Raw genomic sequence first — 13,753 nt, forward strand, 5'->3', positions numbered from 1 at the left:
GGCGAGGGATGGATTTGGGGCGGGGTGTGGGTGCGGGTGCTGGTGTTGGTGCCGGTGCCGGTGCTGGTGCCTGGGCCGGGTTCTTCTGAATGTTCGGCGGCCACAAAGGGGCTTCTGAGAGAACCCCGACCGGGCAGAACTGCCCGAGTCCATGACAAATAACCCCGACCCCTCCGCCTCGCAGAGGAAATACTTTAACCTCATTACTTCCAATTTGTTTTGGCTGTAGCCTGGAAAAGTACTTTTTTATGCGCCCTGAATTGAAACCCCTTAAAATAAGAAGAAATGAGGGTGATTAAAAACAGGAAAACCAGTAGAGCAGCCTCCTAATATCAAAATATTACTAAAAAAAAGGTAAATTATCAGTTACTACAGCTAGACAGCCCTGATGTAGACAGTGCTGCCAAGCTAAGCGCTTGATTGGTTCCCTTTTGAGGGATCTGGGCCTATCACGACTGGTTGCAGGAACTCCATCCATTCTGTGACCATAGCAGTTGTATTTATTTTTTGGGCAACGATGGATGCTGAATACAGATTTAAAAGCTGAAATATGTACATATATACGCGAATGACCTGAAACTCTTGCTTTGTTGAAATACCACCAGCGATATTGTGAGAGACTGAGAATAAACTTTATTCTGAAACCTTTTTGATTTGTTTTTTTTTTCCAATAAAATTTTAAAGTCCTGCACTCACATGTCACAGCTGTGTTGATTCAACCCCTGGTCAAGATAAGGTTGTGACCCGGACAAAGACCTACCAGTGTCCACGCCCACATCCACTCCTAGTGATTACCAACTTCAGAACGTTTTGATTATTTACACCTCATAGCAAGGTCATCCAGTGATTCCAAACCCCCTCCCACCCACCCCTTCGGACCAATAACCACAGAGGTCAGAGTTCAGTGTTGTAGTCCAGGCTCTGAAAGTCCTGTTTATTTTAAGTCTGAACCCAGCAGTGGAGGGTGGCACGCGGGACAGGACGGGTGGTTTGAAGACTCGAGGGCCACACTCTGATGATGCGGGAGGGGAGAGACAGAAGCAGGCGTGAGTGAGCGCGAGTGTGCTGCACAGGAGAACTCCCAGAGCACCTGCTGTGATATATAACCCCCGCTGGGCTCCTGAGCAGAGAGATGCCCCGCCCCGCCCCTCCCCGCCCCGTCCCGCCCTGCCCTGCCCGGTTAAATAAATTGATCACCGTGCATGGAAAACCTAAACATATGACCGAGACTGTCAAAAATGAAATCGGAGAAAAGGTGTTCGGGGGGGTTGGCTTGCTTAAGAGAAACAGGGCTCAGTGTCTGTCACCTTGTTTATTTTCTTGGGATTTATGTATTGCGCCATACTTAAAATAACCGTGTTTTCACTCCTTTCCTGCGGATTCTTCGCATTCCTCCGTCCGGAGAGTGGTTCCTTAAACAAATCTCGCCCTCCCCTGCGGCCACATCCCTTTTATCACTGATAACGTCGGCACGGGAACGGGAGGAGACGCGCGCTCTCTGCTGAACGTGAGGTCGTAAATACGTCCGCTGCCGTGGAAACAGCACCTCCCCATGTCCCCAGAGCTTAGACCGTCACCTGCTCAGGCGCAGGCTAATTTATAAGCCTTAATTATCAAGGTGTTAGACAAACAAAAACAGATCCGCTCTATAAATTAACAAGGGGGAGGCCTGACCTTTTGACACTTCTTTCATGTCTCTCTCTTTCTCTTTCTTTCTGTCTCTCTCTCTCTCTCTCTCGCCTCCCCTCCCCCTCTTTTCCAGATTCATGTCCACAATTTATTCTTTATATAGTTCCAACATATCAGTAATATACCTCATACAGTTAACCATAGATGAAATCGCACAGTGTATGTCAAACCTGAGTCTCTGTCTTTGGGGTGCCTGTGGTCTAAATAAGGAATAAAATTCTAAATGGTCTAAATGGAGTGAAGTAGCTGTAGAGGGGGGATTCCAGTATGAATGTGCGCATATGTTTAGATAAAATAATTATAAATTTCAATGAATAAGTGTAATTGAAAATTTTGAATAAATAAAATTCATACTTTTTAACAACAATCTGCCTGCCAGGCTGACCAGTAATTACTTTTTAATAATCCGAACCGATCAGGCAGTCAGTATTCACGGTCAGTGTTCTCCAGTATAACTAATACCCTAAATACACTTTGTAAACACTGAAGTGTTTCCCATGGACAAACCTCTCACTCAGGAAAGCTCACGAGAAATGTATCTGCGCTCTGGTTTGTGTCATTAAGCGATTGGAGACTCTTCTGTGGGAAGAAAATACTGTTGTCTTGGAGACTCCTCAGCTGCGCATGCTGTCCCTGGGTCCCAGTGTTAGCTTTGCCCTGAGATAGCTGGTCTGTGAAAACAGCCCTGTATTTAAACTAATAACATAGCCTCGGGTCACTCCGGAGTGGCGTAAACGAGGGAACGAACTCTCCTACCGAAAGAATAACTGTGAAGAGAACTTTGCCGCTTCTCGAAGGTGTACGCACTCTTGAGTTTCCTCCTTCCTGCCCCGGCAAATTAAATGAGAGTCCCATCGTTCCCAGAGGTACTCACCGAAAAGATATGTTATGGGTCTCTGAGGTGACCTGTCCTATTAGGCACAGTTCCAGACAGAGCGGGCCCCGCAGTTCGGTGTTGAACCTGTACCGTGGCAGTGCCGACTGTGGAGGTCAGACGGTTGCTGCAGCCAATCAGAATGGTTCACTGTCTCACAGCCCACCCCATAGGCCTCTGCTCATCATTGCCCATACGAGTCACTGCGACCAAATGTGTCCATTGGATGACAGATTTTCCTCATTTTTGTCGACCATGACAGTCCGAATATGTTTTTAGAAAGCTCCTTTCACCTGTATGAAGTACGTTTAAGTTTTCGAGGACCTTTCACATTGTTGTTTCGGGTGACCATCGATATTTGGTTGTTTGCGAGGGGTGTGGCACAGCTCAGGGGTGAAAGATAAAGGGGTCATTACTCAGGGGTCCTGGCAGGTTCAATGGCCCCCATCTCCCTGTTTCCATGGGAACCACATTGTAGACTGCCCCTGAAGTTGTGGTGGTGACCTTATTGGTTAAACTTGGCTGGGCGGGACTGGGGGGACGGGGGGGTGGGGGTAGCAGGGTACCGCTGGGTCCTATCTCACAGGACACCGAGACGTTTTTGGGGCTTTCGGTCAGTACCTCCATCTATCTCCCCACAGGCTTCGGGGAGCTACAGGAGGCCTCCAGGCACTTCCTGCTTTCGTAAAAACACAAATGACCCCTTTACAGTGGTTTCCCCGGGCAACTCATTCAGTTTGGGAGTGGAGGGGGGGGGCGGGCATGGGTGTACAGCAGGAAGACAAAAATGCAAGTGACCCATGGACACGACTGCGGCCCCCCCAGAGGCTGTGGTTATGGTAGTTATGGGACACTAGCATCGTTCTCACACGTCACTCCCTCAGTTTGCGTGTCGATTTACGGCTGTGTCTGCTCCGACTCTGCAGCCCCCACCCCTGTCCTCCCCTATAGGCACCGTGTGATGGAAGGAAGAGGACCTTCAGTTAAGCTTATTTTTTGGCCACATTGTAGTTCAATCCATTTACGAAACCACGTTTTTTTTTTTTTGTAGATTCTTAACACTTCCAATTGTGCCAAACTCTTTGGAATGCTCTATCACCTGGATATCAGTTTATCAGCAGGTGCAGCAATGCACATATGGTGGAGGTCTTTCACAGCTTGCTGAATTGTAAAGGCTTTGTTTTTTGTTAAAATAAGGTATTCAATGTGTAAACTGTGGTTGAACTTTAGGCCAGAGAGGGTTTCTATTCATTCTGAATGTCTTGGACTTCTTTTCCCCATTTCTCACCAACTTAAAATAAATACTAATAATAATTGGCTGGGAGCGAGACAAATGAGTTTTGAATATTTTTATTAATGAGTGTGTGAGAGGCCTTCCTCAGCGGTATCCTTTAAAGTGCATGAGCAACACCATGTATTTTGTAGAGTCCAGCAGTGGCCTGGATTTCTCTCCTGTCTCAGCAGACCTGGACATTAATCTTTTAGCGATTGAGCAGGGGGGCCAGAGAGAGGAAGCCAGAGAGCCAGAGGGTGGACATAGCATGGTCAGTCTGTGCATTTGGCTCACCAGTGAAGTGCGCTGTGGTGACCTGTTTTCCCTGTGGTCGGAGAGTGACGCAAAAATAAAGCAGGGAGCTGACTTGTACACTATCTAGTGTTTCCAAATTTAAAATTTATTCACCCCCCCTGATGTCTCTTTGGTTACACGCTTCGTGGTAAACGTGCTGCCGTATTTGTCCACGTCTCTGAAGGTTTGTCCTGTGCTGCCCTTTTTGTTTTATTTAAAAGTTTGTTTTATTTTATTTTGTGCAAGTGGGGTGTGCTGGTTGTTAGTCCTCATGTCATCTCAGTTGCGTTTCGGTCTCTGCGTCACATGTTCCGCTTATCCCCTTAGACTCAAAAATCCTTTTAATCAGATCCGTTTTTAAAGGCATGTGCTGAGTCACCTGACAGCTGCTGGGAAGAGGTGGGTCTGCGGAACTGAAAACTATTTTAAGTACTGAAAACTACTTTTTTTTTATTGTAACGCAAGTGTTTCTTCATCGTTAATAATTGTAACATTGTGTCATTACATAGTTTGATACATTTTTGTATTAGTGTCAACTACTCTTTGCCACTTTAAAAAAAGTACTTTGCATTACTTTATTTATTTGCTAACCTGATGCCTCACCATGGAAACTAACACAGCTTAGAAGTTTCACAACTGGGAAAAATATAAATGCAAAAGGAATGGCCCTATCTACTCCTACTTGCTTACATACTCCTGCTTAATGCATTCTCCAGTTAAGTGCACAATATCCCAACCACCCCCAGTATATGCAGTAACTTTAAGGAATCCACAGTATAGTTTTTCAGCTGTTTATTGTGTGTTCCATGCCCCTAACACATGGTCCAAGGTCCTGTTAATTTTATCACTGATACAGAATTTAGTCATGCCATTTTTTTGTTTATTTTAATTTAATACAACTGGAAAAAGACAAATACATTTTCCTTTTTCCATCAGGCAAATGTGTAAAGCGTTTTTCTTTTTTTAAAGTAAGATGCTTTTTCCGTTTTTGCTATAATGTCACACTTCACTTTTATAGCACATTAGTCTATTTGATAACCCTAAATTATTATTTTATTTTATTTTTATTTTTTATCTCACTTTATTATGAGTGTATTTGACACAGATAGTGCATTTGGTTGAATGTTTTTGAACTGGTCTCAGTTTGCTGTTCACCGCTAACCGCCAGATCCAGGCGGAAGAGGAAACATCTTCCAAACAATGTCAACTGGAAAGAAGCCAGACTCTTAAAATTTTGGAAAATTGAGGGCGATTGGACCATACCCACCGTGAATGCTGGTAAATTAATCCCAAATGATGGGGAGTAGAATCTACAGAGGGCAGAGTTCCACACTCACATTTGTCCTGGGTTCTTTGTGAGGTCACAATAGGGTTTCTCTGGATTGTTGCATAAGACGGGCTTCCGCACGGCATGCTTCCCCTGTAGATTAGGTAGATTTGACACTGGCGTAATTCAGCATTTAAATGTTTTTTTATACACAAGGTCAGACTCAATGCGATAAGCCCAGCTGTAATGGATGCCGTTCGTGTTCACTGGAGCAGGCTTGATGGTATCGGAGTCAGAATGTAGCTTATAGTGCGCACCAGTGGGACAGGAGTACAGTAACCTCTCACATTCTCCTCTGTCCACATGCTAATGAGTTCCAGGTTGGGACGGAGAGCTCTCCTCTCACCCACATCCACCCCCGCAACTCTGAACTTGGGAAGTGAATTTTTTCGGGAGTCAGGTTTTTATTACGATGTGGTCGGGCTGGCTTAGGCTGGTAATGAAGGGGACGGGGGTGTGGGGAGGGGGTGCGTTTGGGATAACTTAATCTTAGTGTAAACAGAGTTGGGTGAAAGGATGACTGTGTGCCGGGTTTGAGGGATCACCCCGCTGGGCCCGTGGGTCCCGGCGCGGGGCGTTCGGCAGGGCCCAGGACTGCACACGCGTTTCTGGGCTCCTTCAGTACCCCGAACCTGATCAAGAGGCCGTGTGTGTGCTCGTACTGACCCTGCTCATCCTCCTCCACCCATAACTGTAACTACCCCCCACCCCCAAGCTCCTCATCTCTCCTCTCAACATGTCCCCCTGCACCCTGTCTCATCCCTCTCGACTCCAAACAAACACGTTTTACCTCATTCATTCACATCTAACATCATTCATTTCGACCCTGTAATGCCACACTGACATTCTATAACATCATATTCTGCTCGTATTATCCTCTTCCAGGTCATGCCACGATGCCGCTTTGTCACATCCTGCTTTATTGCACGATATGTGATCCCATATCCCTCTGCACTGTGGCATCCTCTTTCATGACATCCTATGACCTCACAATGCACTCACAGTGCACTCTCATTATAAAGTTTATTAGGTCACACCAACAGCCCTGGAGGACTGTGGGGGAAACCTTTTGGTTTGAGAGTGCACCTGAACTTCAGCCTCACGACCAATTTCTGAACTCTGACCTCAAAAGCGTGCACAGTGTACAGTGTATAGAGTCTGCCTGGGAGCCACAATGCTCATTACCTCTTTTTTTTTTAAATATTTCCCTGAGAAAAACCTTGCAGTTCCTGAGAGCGATTTAAGGGCCTCAGTGATTTAGTGTTGTGTACGACCTTGCTTTTCTTTGAAAGATGACTGTTTTATTCAGAAGAAGAAAAATGACTTTAGCAGCTCAAAAAAAAGTAGAAACAAAAATGTACTAATTATTCAATCTCACACAGGCCCCTTTGCTTATCAGCGTTCCGGAGGCCTTGCTGTGAGCTCTGAAATCCTCCTGCTCAGGTCACTGATAACAGGCTGTCTGTTCGGGAAGACAGACCTTCCTGGAAAGGACAGGACAGAAACCTTATGCTATGGCTAACTATGGTAACTGCTTTTCAATACATCGTACTACTTTTTCCCCCCTGGAAGAAATTGTGCACTAAAAATAATTAAACCTTTATGTTTTGTTCTAAGGGAAATGCTTTAGCTTTACAGTGGTGGCATTGAAGATTTACTGTAAAATACACATTGACTGCACATAATCATATAGTGTACTATGTCACCACAGTGATATTATCATAACATACCAAGTGAGACGCATCATATTTGCAGTTATTGAAATAGCATTTTTGAATGTTTATGTAATGAGTGTGAGGATTGTTTAAGTACGTATGAGGAGTTATATTACTCTCATTAAGGATCATTTGTAGAAAATGCCAACTACTTACACATTGAGAAATGTAATCAGAAATGTATTAATTTTAAGGTATTACCTCGTGTCCATTGGGTGAGTTTGAGTGCTACTTAATGACTGAATGTCATCTCATTACATTCCATTGCAGGCATTCTTATCCAGAGCGACTTACACAACTTTTACTCTGCACTTACATTGCATCGATTTATACAGCTACAAATATACTGAAGCAATGCAGGTTAAGTACCTTGCTCAAGGGTACAACAGCAGTGTCCTACCTGCAATTGAACCTGTGAACTTTAGGATACAAGACCAGCTCCTTACCCGTTGCCCCAAACTGCCACCTATCTCAATGCAAGACATCCCAAAAATGCTTCTGTTTACTGTTATGGGTTAGGGGTTAGAATTTAGATATTAAGTGATAGGGTCCCAACCTCAGGTATCTCCTTTCCACTCAAAACTGATTGGCTGAGATGTAGCTTGTGCTAACAGTCCGAGCCCAATGTCCAATGCAGTGGCAGAGCCTCCAAGTGCAGGGATTTTGAGGATCGGCTGTGTAGCTTCGCACGACGAGCACAAAAATCGTTAACGTGTTAGCATCGCGCTGGCACAGTCCGAAAAGAAAACGAACCGAGTTTTATTGCCGGTGTTGATGTTGGCTTTTGGCTATTGTGTGGTGTAGACAGCGGAAGAGGCTCTTAAAAGAGTCGAGCGGTGGCATCACACAAATCCGCTTTGGGGTTGCGGAACAAAAAAATAAACACGAGCAAGGCGCAATTAAAAGCCTGCAGGCTGCCTTTCTGCTCCAGCAGCAAGACAGAGAAACGCATTAAACCGCCAAGCGGCCGATGATGAAACTCGCTGGCCCTGGCTGGCATGGCAAGCTTTCTCCCTGACGTCAGCTGGCGATCGCTATTCCATTGTGCGCTGCCATACGCCGTCATGCACTGAAATCCGATGTCATACGGTGTACTAAAAAAAATTGACCAGCTTGATAAGCAGGCTCAGAAATCGAGCGTTTCCCCACTTTGAATCTGACGATTGTATCAGCGTCCAGTGTTTCTACGTTTGATAGGTTGTTTTGGCCCACAATGCAGTTCGCTGCTGGAAAGCCTGGCCTGAGATCGAGTTTCAGAGCCAGGTTGTACAGACTGCCGTTTAGTCAAAACCTTCGACGGTGGTGCCAGCAGACGTGGTAATAGTCCTTCGAGCCAGAGAAAAATGGAGCGTTTTATTGAAAGAGGTCGAAGACTGTTTCATTACCCATGAAACATAATCCTCTTTAAAGGTAATTAAAGCCAAACTTGAATTTCCAAAAACCTGCAGGAATGGGAGGGAAAAATAACAGATCAGATATTGTTAACAGTTGAATTTTTCCTACTAGTAGGTGAGATATTCAATATCCAAGTTTTTTTTCTTTTTTTTAAAAAATAAAGTATGCTTCAGACTAACTTATTTTGGTTGGACGGCACAGCGCCGATTCCCTTATCGCTATTTGCTTAAAGCTGACATTGTCCCAACATGGGGTCCGCTCTGAGTGGAGAGCTGGCGTCCATTTCAAAGGAGCACGCGCTGGACAGACAGACTCCGCGAGTCAGGGGTAGAAAAATAAAGGGAATATAATCAACATTCGAACATAATTTTTAAATAAACATTTGCTCTCGGGTTGACGCTGTTGGCAAACGCGTTTCTCGGTCTTGCTCCCGCGCTGAGAATTTAATCCGAACTCCCGGCGAAGGCTCGATGTGTTGCGGCGACGGCCTCTGGCCCCGAAATTAGGCGATGTGAATAACGTTATCCCCTTATTTAGAGGAAGAAAGCTCAAATCAAATACAGGGATTTTGGAAGTCTGGCTTGTTCATGGGTTTTGACTTCGGTTTTGCAAGATTAGTGTGTTTAAGTTCCTTTTTTTTTTCTTTTTTTTTTTACCACAGGACGAGGCTCTACATTACACGAGCCTCTGTATTTCCCACAACAAGCCACGGTAAGCCATAAACTATTCCACACCGAAGCTAATGTCAGAGTTCAGCTGACGCAGACGTTAGGAAAGCCATTACCCACACAAGTGGAAGCCAGTGTCAACGTCAAACTGCGGCAAATTGCTCATGCGGAGACCCTGGCCAGGTGAATGTGTTGCTTTTTTTTTTCTTTTTTTTTTCTTTTTTCTTTTGGGTAGTCAAACACAATGACGTTTAAGCATCTCTTTCCAGTGTGGAGTTGCCAAATGTCAAGTGCAAATGGAAATTTAGGAGTGAAACCCACAAAAACCTGACTCTAAAATGCTTTGAATAAGACTTTTTAGAATAACAGTTTTTCATTGCGTCATCAAAACGGTTATAATGACAACCAAACAGGATAGTATGGGAAGGGTGGCAGTGTAGTGTAGTGGTTAGGGAGCCAGGCTCGTAACTCAGGTTGTGGTTCGAATCCCAGCTGGGGCATTGCTGCTGTACCCTTGAGCTCGGTACTTAAAGTGAACTGCTTCAGTAAAAATATCAAACTGTGTAAATGGACTGCATGAAAAAAAATTAATCTACGTAAGTTCCTGTGGAAAAGGCATCTGCTAAATGTTTAAGTGTAAACTTCTAGTTGCTTTTTCTCGTGCCTGTGCCTGGTCATAATATTTTGCAATCTTGTAGGGGGAAAAAAAGTAATTTACTGCACAGTATGAATTAAACCGTAAACAGACGTTAAGCAGATGGCAACAGTGCAGGTAAAATGTAAATATAAACGGCCTGATTTCATAGCGAGAAATGAATCTAAGCTGATTTTATTAGTGAAGCTATTATTACATTTTCTTGGTTTTTTTTTCTTCTACCAGTTTTGTCACTGTGGCGTTTAATTGTTTCGTATTGACTACATGTGCAACTAGAGTTTCATACACTGACACTAGTCCACAACACCGCCAGTTACTCTGACAAGACTGTGAATTTGACAGGGATTCTGATACAGATGGTACACAAGCCCTGGTGCACTAGGATCAGTGCACCTGAAGGCACTGCCATCGCTGTCTTTGGATCTCTGGATTGTAAGAAGCAGGGAGCGGTTGGAGTTTGAATAGAGCATACCCAGGAGGAGCCCCCTGTGAGAAGGTCAGTTACAGCGCTCAGTGCTTCTGAGCTTCTGTTCTTGCGTGTTCCCCACGATCCTCTGGCGGGTTTCCACGTTACGCTGTAGCCCGCCATCCTACGAGTATTTGGGCCCCGACCTCTGTGGGACGCATGTCTGTGGCTGTCCCAGGAACATGGGGTAGCGGTGACCCAGGGCCGGGGGACCTCCGGCTGCTGTTCGGCTGCTTCCCCCAGCAGAACGTCCCGAGCAGGAGAGGCCGGTCATGGGTATCAAGAGGGGCTGAAGGACTGCTCCTGTCAGTTGTATTTTCACGCTTGTGCTGTGTTTGTACTGTAACCAAAATGGACTTCAGTTGGCACAAATGTGTGCCATCTTGATAAGAAGCTTGATTGAGTACAGGCTCTACTGGCAAATGCCTGGCCCTTGTCTGCCTACATTTAATGAACAAGTGACAGTAATAACAGTCCTAGAGCTCTAGAGCTATGTTCTAGAGCTATTCCAGAGAAAATATGAGATATGTCTGTTACTAAAAGGTAGTTAAGTGTGTCAAAAATACAGGATTTGAGCTTCTATGACTACGATCAAAAAAAGTCCATGGTCAAGATTCAATCAACATTGTCTAGCTTGGACTCAAAAATGCAAGCTCAGGAAGTTGCTGAACTTGCCGTACCGTGTTTGTGGAGAAGAAAAGAAAATACGCTCGCTTTTAACTGTGAGTCGACGTTCAGGGCAAACATCGATTGAATCCAGGCCTACATCTGACGACGTCAGACAAAGCCAGCTGTGAGCGAATTAACAATTGCACAGAGACAATTAACGGCGACGGTGCCTTGGAGTCGTTCTGTTTATTGTGGGAGTCGCTCATTGCCCAGGGATTTTTAACACGCGGGAGTGCCGTGCTCTATAAAGAGGTTATTCATGTTATAATGCCTCCAAAGGGGAGGCTTGTGTAAAGTCAGTCAGGATTTACGAGGGGACAGTTGGGTGGTCCTGCTCGCACATTATCAACAGGCAACAGCAGTGCTCAGTGAGGTCGCTGGCTCTGGACATCAGCGGACCAATCCTGGTCCGCGCTTCTATCCTGGTCCCACCCCCCTCTGAGTTCTCCGTCCCTCGGCAGTCGGGGTTTCGGCGAAGTCGCTCGTCATAGCCAGGAGGCTCCTCCCCTCTACATTTACCTATTTAGAATGCCCTCTCATCCAAAGCGATTTAAAATGGCGCACACAATAAGATTACTTACCAACAGTATGGATATAAGAATAGACTGTTGCACTAATTCAATTTAAGTGGGACAATTTTATGAGACGGTTCCAGTACAGTTCAAAATCTTACGAATTTTGGAATTGATTGATTTCATTTCAGATATCAGTAATTTAGTCTGCAGCCGTAGCATTGATTCATTGCAGCGCTAGTAACCGGGTGAATGAACATCATCAGATACTGGAGCAGGCAGGAGGAGAAAGAAGGAAGGAAGATAATGACAAAAACCATGAAAAAAAACCACGTCCCCCGTCATTTCAGTTCCCTGGCATTCGGGACCAGGCGCAACCCAGGACTGCTGGGTTTCCTGGTGGAATTTTTCACTTCATTTCACTACAATTCTTTTGGATCAGGCATGCCGTCTTTGGCACGGCTGAGAGAGATGCCCGTTTGATTTTAATTGTGAGGATCTGGATGGAATTCGTTCCGAGATCAGGCTCAAGCAGAGCTGGGTGGGAGGGGTTAGACTCTGCTCCCATGACTCATCTGGGCCTGGGACAGGAGGAGGAGGATGAAGAAGAAGAAAGCTCTTTTTAGTCATCCCTGGCTTTGTAGTTTTCAAGTACAACAGCCTGACCTTTCTATGGATGGTGTTTAGCAGTCAGGAAGGGCAACCATTTGCCACACTGTATTAGCAGCTGTTTACCCCTATTCTGTGCCCCCTAAATCAACCCCCTACACCCCTTCTGCCCCCCACCAAGTCACCAAGTCAAAAAAGGTTTTCTTTTTGTCTGATGTTACTTTGAAATAACATTTTTCCTCCTTGCTGTTGGTGTATAACCAGGAGCAGGCGAATGGAACAAACGCACCTTGAGAGCAGGAGTGACACAAGCGGTTAGCGTTTCCATTTTCCGCGTGTTTTTCCTGCCTCTCAAAGAGGACGGTTTGGGGGGGCGGGGGAGCTCCTGCAGAGAACCGCGGTGTTTGGTGTTCGCTGTGACCAGCAGGAACGTGGGGGGGTGGCGGGTGGTTCGTTGGCGGTGGCCAGGTAGGTAGGTGGGCGCTCCGACGTTATCTGACAGCGCGGAGGCCTTGTCTCACTTCTATGCGGCGCCCCCCCCCCCCAGCGGCAGCACGGGGGCCGGGCTGGGTTTGGCTCTGTGGGGTCTTCATCAATCATCGCGGCCCGCGCTGTCTCCCGGCAGCCTAGCGGGGTCGGGCCTCGGCGTGGCGGACCACCGCCGCTGGACCCTGCGGCGTTCCGCGTTCGGGGTCGGGCCCCCCCCCCTGCAGGGAGGGGGGGATCTCGAGAGCCACGTGCGCTCCTGCTGCCGCGGCCTCGGGTTCGACCCTCACGCCGTCAGCCTGTCGGTCTCCGCGCTAACCTTGGCAGGAGCGCTCCCGGTGATCTCAAAACTAAAAGCCCTCATTATATGGGAGGATTGTGTTATATTTCCTGTGGGTATCACCAGGGACGGAATATAATATGAATAAAGAAACTGGACCCTTATTGCTGTAATTATGTGTGGATATATGTACATAAAATACAAGTCAGACCCAGCTTAAAATGTTTAAGGCATTTAGCAGACGCTCTTATCCAAATTGACGCATGCATATACATACAATCCATTTATAAGTTGCTATTTCAAACCCAGTTACTGTAAGTGCCTTGCTGAAGGGTACAGCCGATATGTGCCACCTGTTAATTGAACCTGATTTGCAAGCCCAGCTCCCTAAACACTTTGTGCTGCACTGTCAGCCATAGCAAATTAAACAAAGCAAATACAAATTGAAGCCGTTCGGAACCTGTTCTCTGTAGTACACAAATAAAATATAATTGAAAGGAATGGCGTGACACGGCATGCACACACACGCACACACACACACACGCACACACACACACATGCGCACACACACACACACACACACACACACACAGCACGCACACACACACACACACACACACAGTGTGTGACATGCTCGTGAGTGCAGCCACGCGTGTCTGATACTGTGGTAGTTCTGCTGGAGCACGGCTCAGGAGGTCGGGCTTCTCCCTGCCGGGGTCCAGCGCTCTGACCACGGGGGCCACGTTCAGCCCTCCTGGCCCCTGCGTCGCGGGCCTGTGGGTCCGACAGGAGCGGAGGCGGGTGCGTCCTCTCGGCTGTCAGACGGGTTGGGTCACGCACG

This window comes from Anguilla rostrata, chromosome 17 (assembly GCF_018555375.3).
Source record: "Anguilla rostrata isolate EN2019 chromosome 17, ASM1855537v3, whole genome shotgun sequence".
NCBI classification, from domain to species: Eukaryota; Metazoa; Chordata; class Actinopteri; order Anguilliformes; family Anguillidae; genus Anguilla; species Anguilla rostrata.